At 38.9% G+C, this 13,309-nt stretch overlaps 1 protein-coding gene and 1 non-coding gene across 3 annotated transcripts in view; one reads left to right on the top strand and one right to left on the bottom strand.

Annotated features, from left to right (window-relative positions):
• The window catches only part of CHCHD3 (coiled-coil-helix-coiled-coil-helix domain containing 3), a 314,451-nt gene that overhangs the window by 216,781 nt on the left and 84,361 nt on the right, over positions 1 to 13,309 (bottom strand). The gene's annotated exons all lie outside the window — the stretch shown is intronic.
• Positions 8,114 to 8,220, top strand: LOC116759927. Its single transcript, XR_004351589.1, has one exon. It is a non-coding gene; the product is annotated as a U6 spliceosomal RNA (small nuclear RNA).

Here is a 13,309-nt window from a genome sequence, read left to right as displayed (position 1 = left end):
AAACAGAATTTTGTATCTTTCAGTCTGACAGCAGGGCCCGGAACAAGTTATCATTACCTATCAGCAACTCAGTGGTACAATCTAATAAACGTCAGTTTTCTCAGCCCTAAAACTTGAAGGTTGAGCTTTACAGTCTAAGGTCCCTTGCAGTTAAAAGTTCTACAAACATCATATATTAAATATATTACTCTCCATTTCAAAATTTCTTGAGAAATGTAGATTCAGGGGATAAATGAAACGAAGGAGTATTATCTCCAAATTTTCACTCAATGAGCACTTATATTTCTAGTCTCACTCTTAGAGTTTCCAACTACTTGATTAAAAACTATACACTAGATAGAAGTAAATGGGATTCACAAATTCATTCAGTATATAATTATTGGTGACAGGCACTATTCTGATTACTGAGAATAAGATGGTGAGCAAAAGAGACACCTACCCTCATGAAGCTTCAACTCTGACAAATTCATTATTTTCAAAAAGTGAGTCTGCCATAAAACTATATGGGTAGGAGCTGATATCAAAACTGAAATCTAAGAAACATAAAATGAGCAACATCAGGAAGGAAAAACTGTCTTAGAGGAAACCTCAGTCAGTTCCAGAGGCACTGAGCAATTATTTTCTGTAGTTAAAGTTCTATACTGCCTTCTCAGATACCAAAGGCTGGGTCACCTAGACACTGAGAGCTCTCTTCAAACACACACACACACACACCCCAACAAACATTAATGCGAGGCTTTGGAAGGGTCCCTGAAGCTTAAAATCACCTTTGCAATTTTAGAAAAAAAAAATTTGGAAAATTTTAGAAGTTCCGCTTTCTTTCAAATTATTTTGGAGGGCAGAGTTTCAGAAAAAATGGTATAACTAACAGAGCTTTGTCCAGTGCCTTCAGAAATAAAAGCAATAGACTAGAAATGTCTAAATTGCACTATTCCTCATTTCCCCACCTCTCCCCCCTCCACATAAAGCATTTATAGCAATATTTTCTTCAAATAAGCTTCCTCGTTTATGGATTCATTGAGATCATTTAACAACTTACAACTACTTTGCAATGAAAATGTGCTTGTATTCTCAGAAGCTCCCAATTCTTTTCAGAGCTTCCCCTCAGTGCCCTTGCTTCTATATTCCATCAATGGCCATCTATGAAAGATAGTGGCTGTGTGATCAACCAATTTTTCTCTTATTTTGAGCCCAATGTGATGACTCTCTTTTCTGGGCCTCTCTGAGTGCTACCGGCCTCCTTGAGTATAGATCCAAAGCCAAGTTGTTTTGCAAACACTCCCCAAGGGAAAGAGGGGTGAAGCCCTCTTTGACAATGAAACCGCTACTTTTAAGGTCCATGTGACATGTAAAGAAAAAAAAGGTATGAGATAAAGTAAGTCTTTCATTATTGGGTTTCCAGAGATTTAAGAATTATCTCAAAATAAAACTAAACATTCCAAGTATCTTGGAGAATACATTCTCTTTTTTATTTACTGGCATTTCCCACTTATTATTTCAGATCTGCTGGTCTAATATTATTCTACATTAAGCCCCTGATTTAAGTTTCATTTAAATTTCCTTCTTTTAAATACATATCTCTCCTCATTTAAATTCTCTGGAGTTTTAAGCAAAGAAGTAGGAGTTTAGTGTAAACTTTTCTTATTTGCATTAAGTAATTGGATAGCTTGCCTAAGCTTAATGAAACAAATACCAGTCAGCTCTGCCCTTATACCTCAAGCCCTAGCAAACCTAGTTCTTGTTCTCAGTATATTCTAAGTCAGGTAAGAGATTTAAGATACACCAGCAAAATGAATTTCTAAAAACCAGCCAAATCTCCTACAATGAATATTATATTACAACATGTCCTTTAAATGGAAATAATAATAATAATTACTCAAATATATTCAGTTCTCATAGATATCTGGTAATATTAATAATACCAATATTAATTATTTTATTGAAAGAACCTAAAGGTTTTAAGAAAATGGGAAGGGTATTTTAAAGATAACTTTAGCTAGGCATTTTTTTATATATTCAACTTTGCTGTCCTCGAGGAAGAAGGTATTACTATCTTCCTTTAACATGAGAAAAACTGAGATGTGGAAAAGCACACAGGAGACCTGAAATGACCTGATCTGATTTCCAAAGCCATGGTTCTTAAACCTCCTGAAGAGTGACACCACCACCACTCCAACGGGAATCAGTTTCCATTACATTACTCACCTTTGTGGTCATATAAGGACAGTTTTTAAAAATCATATTACTCGTAATTATTTTAAAAGAAGCTCACTTTTTATTTGTTTTCATTATGTCAAGTCAGAGTTTGCCAGAGTCAAACCAGCCCTTTCCCAAAGTGGGTTGGCTTTCAATGGCCCTAAATGTTTCTCTGAACCTGGCCATTCACAAACACTCAGATTTATCTTCATGTAGGCTGACACAAAGGTAATGCTATACAATTCTAGCTTAGAAAATTACTTTATAATTTAATATATAAGGCCATTATATTACTGAGGGAAAGTTGATAAGAACCTCAGATAATGGGTGAGAATAAATGGGAAACTGAGATTGTTCTAGATAAAGTGATTTGAGGAAATGATTTATCTAAAGTTGAACTATGACCATTACACACAGACAATATCTGCATACTACTGCAATGTACTTGACTCAGACTATTTCAAACACTGGAAGAGAAAAATGAGCGACTACAACCTCAAAGGTCATTTTTAATGCTAATGATGAATGTTATTTTAATGCATCATACTTTGTCAGGACGTGCTGAACCAGCATTCAAAATACTGTTTACTACTCATTTTTTAAACGGAAAAGCTGAGCCAGTAATCCAACAAACTAATTATTACACTATTAAGAATAATGACAGAACAAGTATACAGCTTTCTATTAATAAGACTTTACCAAAGTAAAAGTACAAGGCAAGCTTAATAAAATTTCTCAGCTCAAATTATTTCAAATCCTGGAAGGAAATGTACATGCATTGAGATCCCAAAATAAACACATAAAGATGAATGTACATTAATATAACCATATTACATTCACATATAATATGTATCTATATGTAACATCTATATATGTATATAGAGATGTAATATCTATATGTATAATAAAGAGTTAGCATTTATTAATGCTTACTTTGTACCAGGTACAGTTCTAAGCACTCGACAGGTGTAATTCATTTAATCCTCACAAAAACCCTATCAAATTACTGTATTTCAGATGAGGAAGTTGAGGCACAGATAAGTTAGGTAAAGCTAAGGCTTCCAGAACTTGTAAGTAATTTGCCCGAGGTCACAAAGCCAGTGAGAGGTGTAGCCAGGCAGGCTGACTTCGGAGCCTGCATTCTTACAGAAGATACACCCATGAACAAACACACACAAACACATAATATATATATATACTACTAGAATGTAAGCCGGGGGGTAAGAACTTTGTCTTAGGCACCACTGTAACCGAGACACTAAATAGTGCCTGGCTCTTGGCAGGCATTCAATAAATATTTTTGAAAGAAATGAATAGAGTTTAATATGATGGAACACAGGTACCCTTGATATAATGGTAATTTAGAAAGAAATGGCACTGTCTTGGAACGCTGAATGACTGAAATCTAGCAAACCTACAGTAAATCAGTATTATTTAACCAGCATTTAGACCTGGTTCTGAATACAACCAAGAGGACATTTATTTTGCTCATCTATGTTTCTACATAAATATCATTTAAAATGTCATTCAGAATTTAACAATGTTTCCTTCCTTTCCACAAGAATACTTTTAAAAAGTGATTAAAGCACACTAAAATTTACTCACGATCTGGGGGCATTTTCCTGCATGGCTTCAAAATGATGCCTAAGGGAAAAAAACTCAGCCCATAACCGGAAGCCTACAACTATTATGAGGGATTACCCATAGCTGTAATCTTAAATGGTTCCAGACGATCACCTCTCCTTTACACATTGCATATTACTTTGTACCTCGAGTCCCTATTTCAAGTCTCACTTGAGAACAAGTTCTACCTGTCCTGGATTTTCTCGGACCATTTTCTTATCAAATACATTCTCTTACTGCACTGAAAAAATAGATCTATATTTGAAAAGAAATCTGGTTTTAGTTCACAAGTTAACGTCACCATATCCATGGCCCACACCCCTCCCTCCCTCAGGAATACACAATTAAACTCCCCAGGAGGAAGTTACACGACACCCCAAAGCACCCTTGTCTTGCATCTAACGAGAAGGACCTATGGCCTCTTTTTTATCTGTCTTAAACTGAATATTTAGAGGCATCCTAAACTACAATAATCATCTTTTTATCTTAAAGTATACATCAATTGTCAAAACATTCAAAATACAACTGAACAATGATGGGAGCAGGGAGGCAGAGACACACACCACTGAACTGTGCCATATCAGCAGGGCTTGAAAATAAACTGTTTTATAGAAGTAGTGGAAGGAAATGCCCATGCATGACCTGTTACTACTGAAGACTTCTTTCGAAAATATCTACATCCCTCTCCCTTGCGAACATACACTGGATGGGTGCTGCAGCTGTTTATTTACTGAGATGCTGGAGGAAGACCACAGAGTTCTCCGAGGAAAAACGAACCAGAGGTCAAATGCAGGTATCTCTGGGGCAAGTCCCTTTCATCAGCCCAGCGGGGCAAGACAGCAACTTAAGCACTGGCCTCACCCCGATGGGCCTGAGCCAGGGAAAGATGACAACATGAGATGGCTGCCTCCTGAAGACACGAAACCAGGACGACATTCCCTGGTTCAGGGCCCTGGTCTCTGAAGAAATGACAACATCCTAGTATACTAACGTATACAAAAGATACATCAAGCCTTTTACAGTGTTTTGCACTTATGTTTCTTTTTGTTAAAAGACACATTTTTGCCAGGACACATATTTTGAAACTGTCCTTGTTCAGTTGGTAAGTCTTGGCAAACTTTTGACCAGAGAGAGAGAAGATATTACCATTCTCCTTTCTAAGATTTGTAGGGCAAAGAATCAATACTTTTCTTCTTTTCTATTTCAAAGGACTTTCAAGCTTGAACCAAACTGCAACCTCTCACCCTCCACCTGCATTATGCCTCTCAAACATACACAGATACACATACCACCTAACTCACTCCAATGTTTTTTATGGTAGATGTTTGAATGTTAAAGCTTAGCAGACTACTCCATCAATCCTAGAGTAAACATTTTTAAAGAAAGAATAATTACACAAAGTCCTTTATTATTTTTTAAATCAAGTAGTCTTTGAATTTTTAATCATTTTTGATTCCCATATTGAGCTGCTAATTTGACTGATGCATAAAGGTTAATGACTGCTGTCTTTATAAACTTTGGTTGTTATCATTACATAATTGTGCTTTTTTAATTCTGTCTAGTGCTTACAACCTTCATTTGTACCTTTTCTCATATTTTTGTTTGGTACAGCTTTGCCAATCCATTAATTTTTTAACTTTTATTAAGATTAAAACAAATTACTTTAAGTGTATGTCACATAAATAATACATAGCTCTTGCTGTGTGTGTGTGTGTGTGTGTGTGTGTGTGTGTGTGTGTGTGTGAATATAATCTGGCAGCCTTGATCTTTAAATGGATAATTGTGGCCAGGCACAATTATTAACAGTAAGAAACTGATAAACCTAACTTTATTTCTTTCCTTTTATATTACATTTACTATTAATCTTACTTTGCTGTTATTTCTTTTTACCCTTTCCTTATTTTCCCAGTTATATCAAGTTACTACACATTCTCTTCCCCTCTCAGAAAGATCTTTGGTATTTTTCTGTGAGATTTGTGGTCATCCTCTTCCTGAACATTCACAAACGCTTTTTTCCCTACTACTGTTTAAAAACAAAATTCCTACTACTTTCTCAACCACCACCCTCTGCAAACTCAGTAAGATGAAATCATTTGAATACTTTGACTGCCCACCCCCAACTCTTAGCTAAGAGTTCAGTGCTTTTAAATTCATACAATTCCTAGTTTTCTCATTAAGAATTACTCTTCATTTTCAAGAATCCTTATTAGCAGCTTTGTTAGATGTTCCCCATCTATCATCCATGTATACAGTGCAAAGGTTGATTCTCATGGGTGCTGCTTCTCCTCTCTACCTTTCCCTATTTAAGATCTGTTATAATTAATTTGTAATTTGGTTCGAATTCTTTAAGAATCTTCCTAAGATGGACCAGCGTGTCAGATACTAAGCTGTGACTCGGCTTCACACCCCTCTTTATCGTCTGCTTTGTGAAGTGGCAGCGGGAGTCTCTAAATCCCATGTCTGGTTTGCAGCTGGGTTCCTGTTAGGCTCTGCCAATAGAGGGCGCCAGAGGGAGACCGCAGGCTGGAGGAGGGAAAAGGAACTCTCCAGTTTGCACTCTACGCCTTGCAGCATTGCTCTGGCCTCACTGCTTCAGGCTAGCAGCAGCACTTGTTCCTACAGCAGCAGTCCAATCCAGTTTGCAGTCTGCTCAAACCTGCAACCTAACTGCACCTCACTCTGGAAACACCAGCCCTGCCTCCCGGTAGGCTCCTCAAATATCTTGAGTCCCAGACCCACTGGCCTCTCCTCCTCTGGACTACAGTTCCACAGCGCCCTCCTTCAAGCATCAATGTTTTCAATCCTGCTGCTTCCTGCCACTGCTACCTCTGGGATAGCTTAGAGCTGCAGTGGCCAATACAGTCAACATCAGCCACACGTGGCTGTCAAGCCCATGAAATTTGATTTGCCCAAACTGAGATGTGCCGTTAGTATAAAATACATACTGGATTTTTAATACTGAGTATGAAAATAAGAATGTAGTAGGACTAATATGTTTTATAGTGATTATATGTTAAAATATAATATTTTGAATATACTGGGGAAAATAAAATCTTAGAATTTGTTTTGATGTGGCTACTAGAAAATTTTTAATTACACAGATGGCTCACATTACATCTCTACTGAACAGCCCTGCCTTTGAGTTGTGTTGTTGTTCTGCATTAACAATTCTTGCATTAAATTCTCTCTGTAAAAATAACTGATGAGTTTTGTCTCCTTAGTGGATTCTGGCTGCTGTTTACATTAATGAGTTCTCCAAATCCTGGCATATCTGTGAGTCTCTCTTTCACCCTGACAGGCATATGAGAGCTCAACAAAGAATTTGGGGGTTTCAGTCCTTTCTCAGGAATCCCTAGATGTCACTCTGCCTTCTAGCTTCCAGTTTGGCAAAGAAAAGCCTAAACCCAGACTGACCCCCTTTTCCTTTATAAATCAGTGGTTCTTTCTGTCAGGAAGCTTGTAAGATTTTCTCTTCATCCTTACAGTTCAGAAATTCTAGCAGTCTATGACTAGGTGTGCATCTTTTCTCATCAATCCCCCTGGAATAAAGAGAGGCCTCTCAATTTGCAGACTCCAGTCTTTCTTCAGCTCAGTGAAATGTTTTTATATCATTTAATTATCACTGCTCCTCTCTCTCTTCCCTTTATTTCCACCTAGAATTTAGTCTATTTCATCAAATATACAGGGTTATTTCACCCTCATCCTTCAATATGAAATCAAGATGCCTCTTAAAATCAATGTGTCTTACCACCAACAACCAAGTGGCAACAGTTGCCAGTGCTACAAACATCAAAAGCGCCATTCAAATATTTCAACAGTCCTTGCTAGAAGCACCTTTTCTGAGTGTCCTTCTCCCTGGCTGCTGCTACTTTTCATCTCCTACTCACCAGGGCTCAGGCCCAGCCGTCCGGTTATGTTAAGCAGAGGTGCCCGCTGAATGGTGGGAGATGAAGCAGTCTCCACCCTGGGGCCCAGTGGTATACCACAGGCTGAGACCTTGTCAGCCCCCTGTCAAGGGAACCAAGAGAAAGTCTCTCTGTTCCCGTCTCCCACCCTCTACCCACCCAGACAACAGAGACAGAGAAATCAAGAGCTTCTCTCAGGAACATTCAAATACGCTGGGGCCAACTTGTGCTGTGCCGAAATTAACCTACTGGCTCTCACCCATCCATCAGATGCTCTACTAAGAAAAAGCACCTGGGAATTAGACTGAAATTGCAATGAGAGGACAATGGAGGTGCTTTCAAGCTTCCAACTCCCTAGAATCCTTTCCACCTTTAAAATTTCTATTAAAGTGCTTGCTTCGGCAGCACGTATACTAAAATTGGAACGATACAGAGAAGATTAGCATGGCCCCTGCGCAAGGATGACATACAAATTCGTGAAGCGTTCCGTATTTTTTCAGCTCAGGGCTTTGTGACCACCTAGACGGGTGGGGTAGAGAGGGTGGGAGGGAGGGAGACGCAAGAGGGAAGAGATATGGGGACATGTGTATATGTATAACTGATTCACTTTGTTATACAGCAGAAACTAACACACCATTGTAAAGCAATTATACTCCAATAAAGATGTTCAAAAAATTTTCTATTATAGCTTTTTTCCCCACATTAAAGAGTTACAGAAAGTTCTCTACATATGAACCTAAGTTGCAAACTTTCAAAGATGCAAGCGTGCATTCCATCAACGTCAGGCATGAGTTGAAATTGCAGCTTGCCCTCCGTCTCCTATTGCTGACGATCCTTCAGCTCTGCCATATCCCCCCTCCTCTTCCTCCTCCAGTCAGTAACTCTCCTTGCCTGTTCACTCGATGCCAGCCCGTGTGCCAGCTATTGTACTATACTACTGTACTTTTCAAGGTACTGTACTATAAGGTTAAAAATATTTTATTTTTTGTTTTTTATGTATTACTTGTGTGAAAAGTATTATAAACCTATGACAGTACAGTACTATACAGCCGATTGTGTTAGTTGGGTACCTAGGCTAACTTTGTCAGACTTATGAACAAACTGGACTTATGAACGCACTCTTGGAATGGAACTCGTTCGTATTTAGGGGACTTATTGTACTTACAGCATTTTAGGGCAGAGTTAAGAGATTAAACGTGCTGGATGGGGCCATCTCAGGCACTGTATATTAATTCTTATGGAAACCATTTTCCTATTTTCGTCTCTACACTCTAAGCTGCATTTTCCTAAAAAGAAGCATAGCCCCCCCCCACCCCATACTGCAAGGACTATGAAGTATTAGGGTGAAAACGACTAATACCAGAACACAGTCAAATAAGAGCAATTTTTACATGGGGACAGAACAACATGGTCCGGTTCTGCAGCTCACAGATCATCATCAGGCATAACTGAGGGACAGGTCTTGGGGAATCAACGGATAGAAGACACCCTATATCGCAGAGCTCTGCTTTTAGTATCACACGGTAGTGAGTTCAAGATTAAACTCCACAGCAAGCACCTGTTCTATAATGCTGGTGAAATGCTCAGCCAATTGCTGTAAAGGCCAGTCTAGCTGAGAGAAGAGGGCACCCTCTTCGGAAAACTGAAGAGAAAATGAAGTTGTACGTGAAAGAGGGACAACCCACCTCCAGCAATTTTGTGCCCAAAACACTATTTGAAACGCACTCCAACAAAAGGATAGTCAAATTTTGTATCACTGAGCACAGTCACAACTGTTATTATTAGCTAGTTAGACACAGGCTTGAGAAAAGAATCTCCGTCAGTCTCACTTCTGAATAAAGACGGCCCTATATTTTTTACTTCAACTACTCTGTAACCTCAAAAGAAATATCAAGAGTGGAAGGGGCCTTCTCCGTGAGGCCAGGCTCATCTTTCTGTTTTAAGTCACCTTGGTCCGCACAGGAAGCACAACAGACAGCCTCAGCACCCACCACGCCCACCCCGCGCTGCACTCTCCCTAGGTAACAACGATCCATGTTCATGCCTCTCTGACACTATTCACCAGCTAAAAATCCATTCCTTGGCAGATGTTTAATTTCTAGCCTTCCCTATGAAATCATGCTAAAGAAAAAACAAACTCTAATAAAAACACATTGATCTGAAAGCCACACTAAGCAAGTATACTGGATTGCACTTCTTTTTTTTTTCTTGCGGTACGCGGGCCTCTCACTACTGTGGCCTCTCCCATTGCGGAGCACAGGCTCCGGACGCTCAGGCTCAGCGGCCATGGCTCATGGGCCCAGCCGCTCCGCGGCACGTGGGATCTTCCCGGACCAGGGCACGAACCCGTGTCCCCTGCATCGGCAGGCGGACTCTCAACCACTGCGCCACCAGGGAAGCCCGATTTCACTTCATTTTAATTTTCACCTTAAACATAAAATGAGATGGCAGAAACACGTATCAAAAGAGCAAATGATGTGAAATTCGGTATGATTTTACCTACTGTCACTTTATGGTAACTCCTATTCATTCCCTTGATATTTCCCATCTCTTGCAAGTTAAATTACAGACACTTTAAGAAGTAAAAAATTATGATTCAGAACTCACATCAACGACAAAAATAAACAAACAAATGGAGCTGCAAAATGAAAAAGCATTAAAAAGTACTTATTAGGAATTTACTATGCACACCATAGTGTGAGGACAAGGAATCAGGCCAGGAGACAGAGCAGAACAGCGAGGACTTGCTCTTGAGAAGTCTGCCGGAACACAGTTCCAACTATTCCAACAAGAGCATTCAGGCCCGTGTGGTCCTCTCACTCTCTATTCCATTTAATTTGTTATTATTAGTATTGAAGACTTTAACATAGAACTTATGTCATCCAAATGAAAAAATGCATAATATTCAACTAATTATAACCATTTATGGAGTACCTCCTTATGCCAGGTATTTTATTTTATTTAATCCTCACAAAAATCCCACAGAGTAGTTGTTATTCACCTTTCAGAGCTGAAGAAACCAAAGCTGAGAGAAGTTGAACTGCTCAAAATCACGTAGGAAAATATGTGGTGGCATCTGTATTCTACACTTGCGACTCCAGAAACCATGCGCAAGTCACTACACTACATGGTCTTGATTGTGTGAACTAAAACACTCAGCCAAAGCCTCCCAAAGTAAAATGTTCCACGTTCTGGTTCAAATATTAATACACACGTCTAGGTTTTCCTCCCTCCCTTAACAAAGCCCTTCCTTCTTCAATCCATTTATGCAGGACACAACTCAACTGGCCCTAATGCAGTTGCAAACACAAACACAGGTACTGATATCACATGGCAACGAGTGGCTGGCTGACAGGCGATCCAGAATGTGCTTCCACGCTTTTCTTTTTCCACTCACAGACTCCTGAGGTCGAGAAATACTGCTACAGTGCTATTCCAAAGGTATAAATCTGCGCGTAAAATTACATTAAGTGAAGAAGGATAAACTAAAGATTATAGTCACACTGAGTATGACTACAAAACACTGTGTATAACATTGTACAAAAATTCAAAGAGGCTTGTGTTAGGTCTTTCTCCCTTTAGAGTTACTACAGCTGAGAAGGTAATAAATTATTGTTTAAGTGGCTTTGCAAAGGTACGAAACGCCTATGATGAGCCCCAAAGTTAGCAGTTACAGAGGTGGCGACCCTCCCAAACCCCTTCACTGATCTGCAACGTAATTCTCAGTGAGGAGGAAAAGGAACTGCGAAGTTGGAGTGAGGAGGACGTGCGCTCACCAGGCTTTTGAAATGGACCGTTTACTATGGGGCAGCCTTTCCAGAAAAGCACAATGGCGTGGAAGCAGATCAAGAGAAAGGAACTGCAACATTAACTACAGCTAAGCACATCCTGGGCAAACTGCCTCCGCCTTACACCCATGTTTAACAACATAAGAACTTTGAAATGGCTAGGTAAACCACACCTACCTACACAAAGAAAACTATTTCCACAATGTTAACAACCATTTCTAAATTTCAATTATATTACAGGCCTGAGGAACTGAGGCTTTTAAATTATGCAATATTAGTCAGTGACATAGTGCTCCAATCCCACGCAGCACGAACCATGTTAGCTAAACCAACAAAATGAATAATTTAACTCCCAACCAGCAGGAATTCACTATGCCACCTTCATTATTTACCTCACAACACCCATTCCTCTCATTTTTGAAATAACAGCTGTAGGTGTTCAAGATGACCCCACCGGCTACTTACATAGATTCTGATCCACATATCATAGGAAAATTAATCCATCCTCTGTTCAAGGTAATCAAGGATGAAACATCAACCTTCGCTCTTACTGGTCTTCCTCATTAAATTCTAACCCATCAAATGTCAATAATCACTAATGCATAATATAATCAATAAACCTATACTTCAGATAAAGCTCATATGCTTGTTATCTCCACTGCACAAAAAAACCAATGTATCTCCTCAGCAATTGTGTATTTTCACACCTTTTGCTATCTGAATTTTCCTTCTTGCACCAGAAAAGGGATTTCTTTTCTTTTTTTAAAAAGGAACAATTTTGGACACAAAAACGCTTCTATCATTTTCCTCCCTGGGAAGAATTTTATGGCTTCTCACTGTAACTAACAGGGTTGTGAAAAGCAGCAAGAAACCAGATGTGTTCATGGCAATCCAGAACAAATTTTGTCACAGAGACCAAGACTTGAACTCAATCACTCTTTTACACTCAGCCGAATATCAAAGGTTTCCCAGTTAATCCACAGTTCACAGGAGGCCTATCTAGCTTCGATTTTGCAGAGATGATAGCCATCATGGAGATGTGAAAAACAGTCCCTGAATCAGATACTGCAGTTTTATAAGCAGCTAGAATTGTACTAACTCATATTCAACTCCTAGTTAAAATAATTTTGAGATAAATAAATACTGTCAAGGAAGAAAAATTTCAGGGATAACTATAAATTTCATTAAGATATATAGCAGATGTTACATGGAAGATGAATATTCATTATTCCATCTGGCTTCTACTGCAATCCATTTTATCTTTACAGTGATTTCCAAATATCCCAACTTAAAATGCTTACACTGTACAAAAATTCAACGACAACACGTTTGTGGTGCAAACAGTTTGTCATTTTTTGCTTAGTTCGACATGACTAAGTTTTTTAATGTATTTTGACAGACTTGCATAATATCCTAAAATGTTTTGAACAATGAAGTTTAGGCCACAATGCAATATTAATGAGTGAATAATGTTCTTGAATATAAGGTTTAATATTTAATGATTCAGAGTGCTGCCTGGATTTGATGTAGAAGAAAAATGTGGTTTGGAATCACTGCATTTATCAGGGGACCTGTGCAAAAGACTACGGACTCCAGGCAAACCTTTAACCTAAACTTTGAGCTGAGGTCTCAAGGTGTGAAATTGATGCTTTGCCAGCTGAATTTCTAGCACCTATCAGTACTCACAATATCACACCATTTATCAAGTGTCATTCACCAGAATTTTAAAGTTACTAGGAACTCACAGGTCTGTGTCAAGAAGTGAAAAAAAAAAGGAGAGTTAGTGTAAAAATAACA

Source organism: Phocoena sinus, chromosome 9, assembly GCF_008692025.1.
Source record: "Phocoena sinus isolate mPhoSin1 chromosome 9, mPhoSin1.pri, whole genome shotgun sequence".
Lineage (NCBI taxonomy): Eukaryota > Metazoa > Chordata > Mammalia > Artiodactyla > Phocoenidae > Phocoena > Phocoena sinus.
This window is presented reverse-complemented; position numbering and strand designations above follow the sequence as displayed.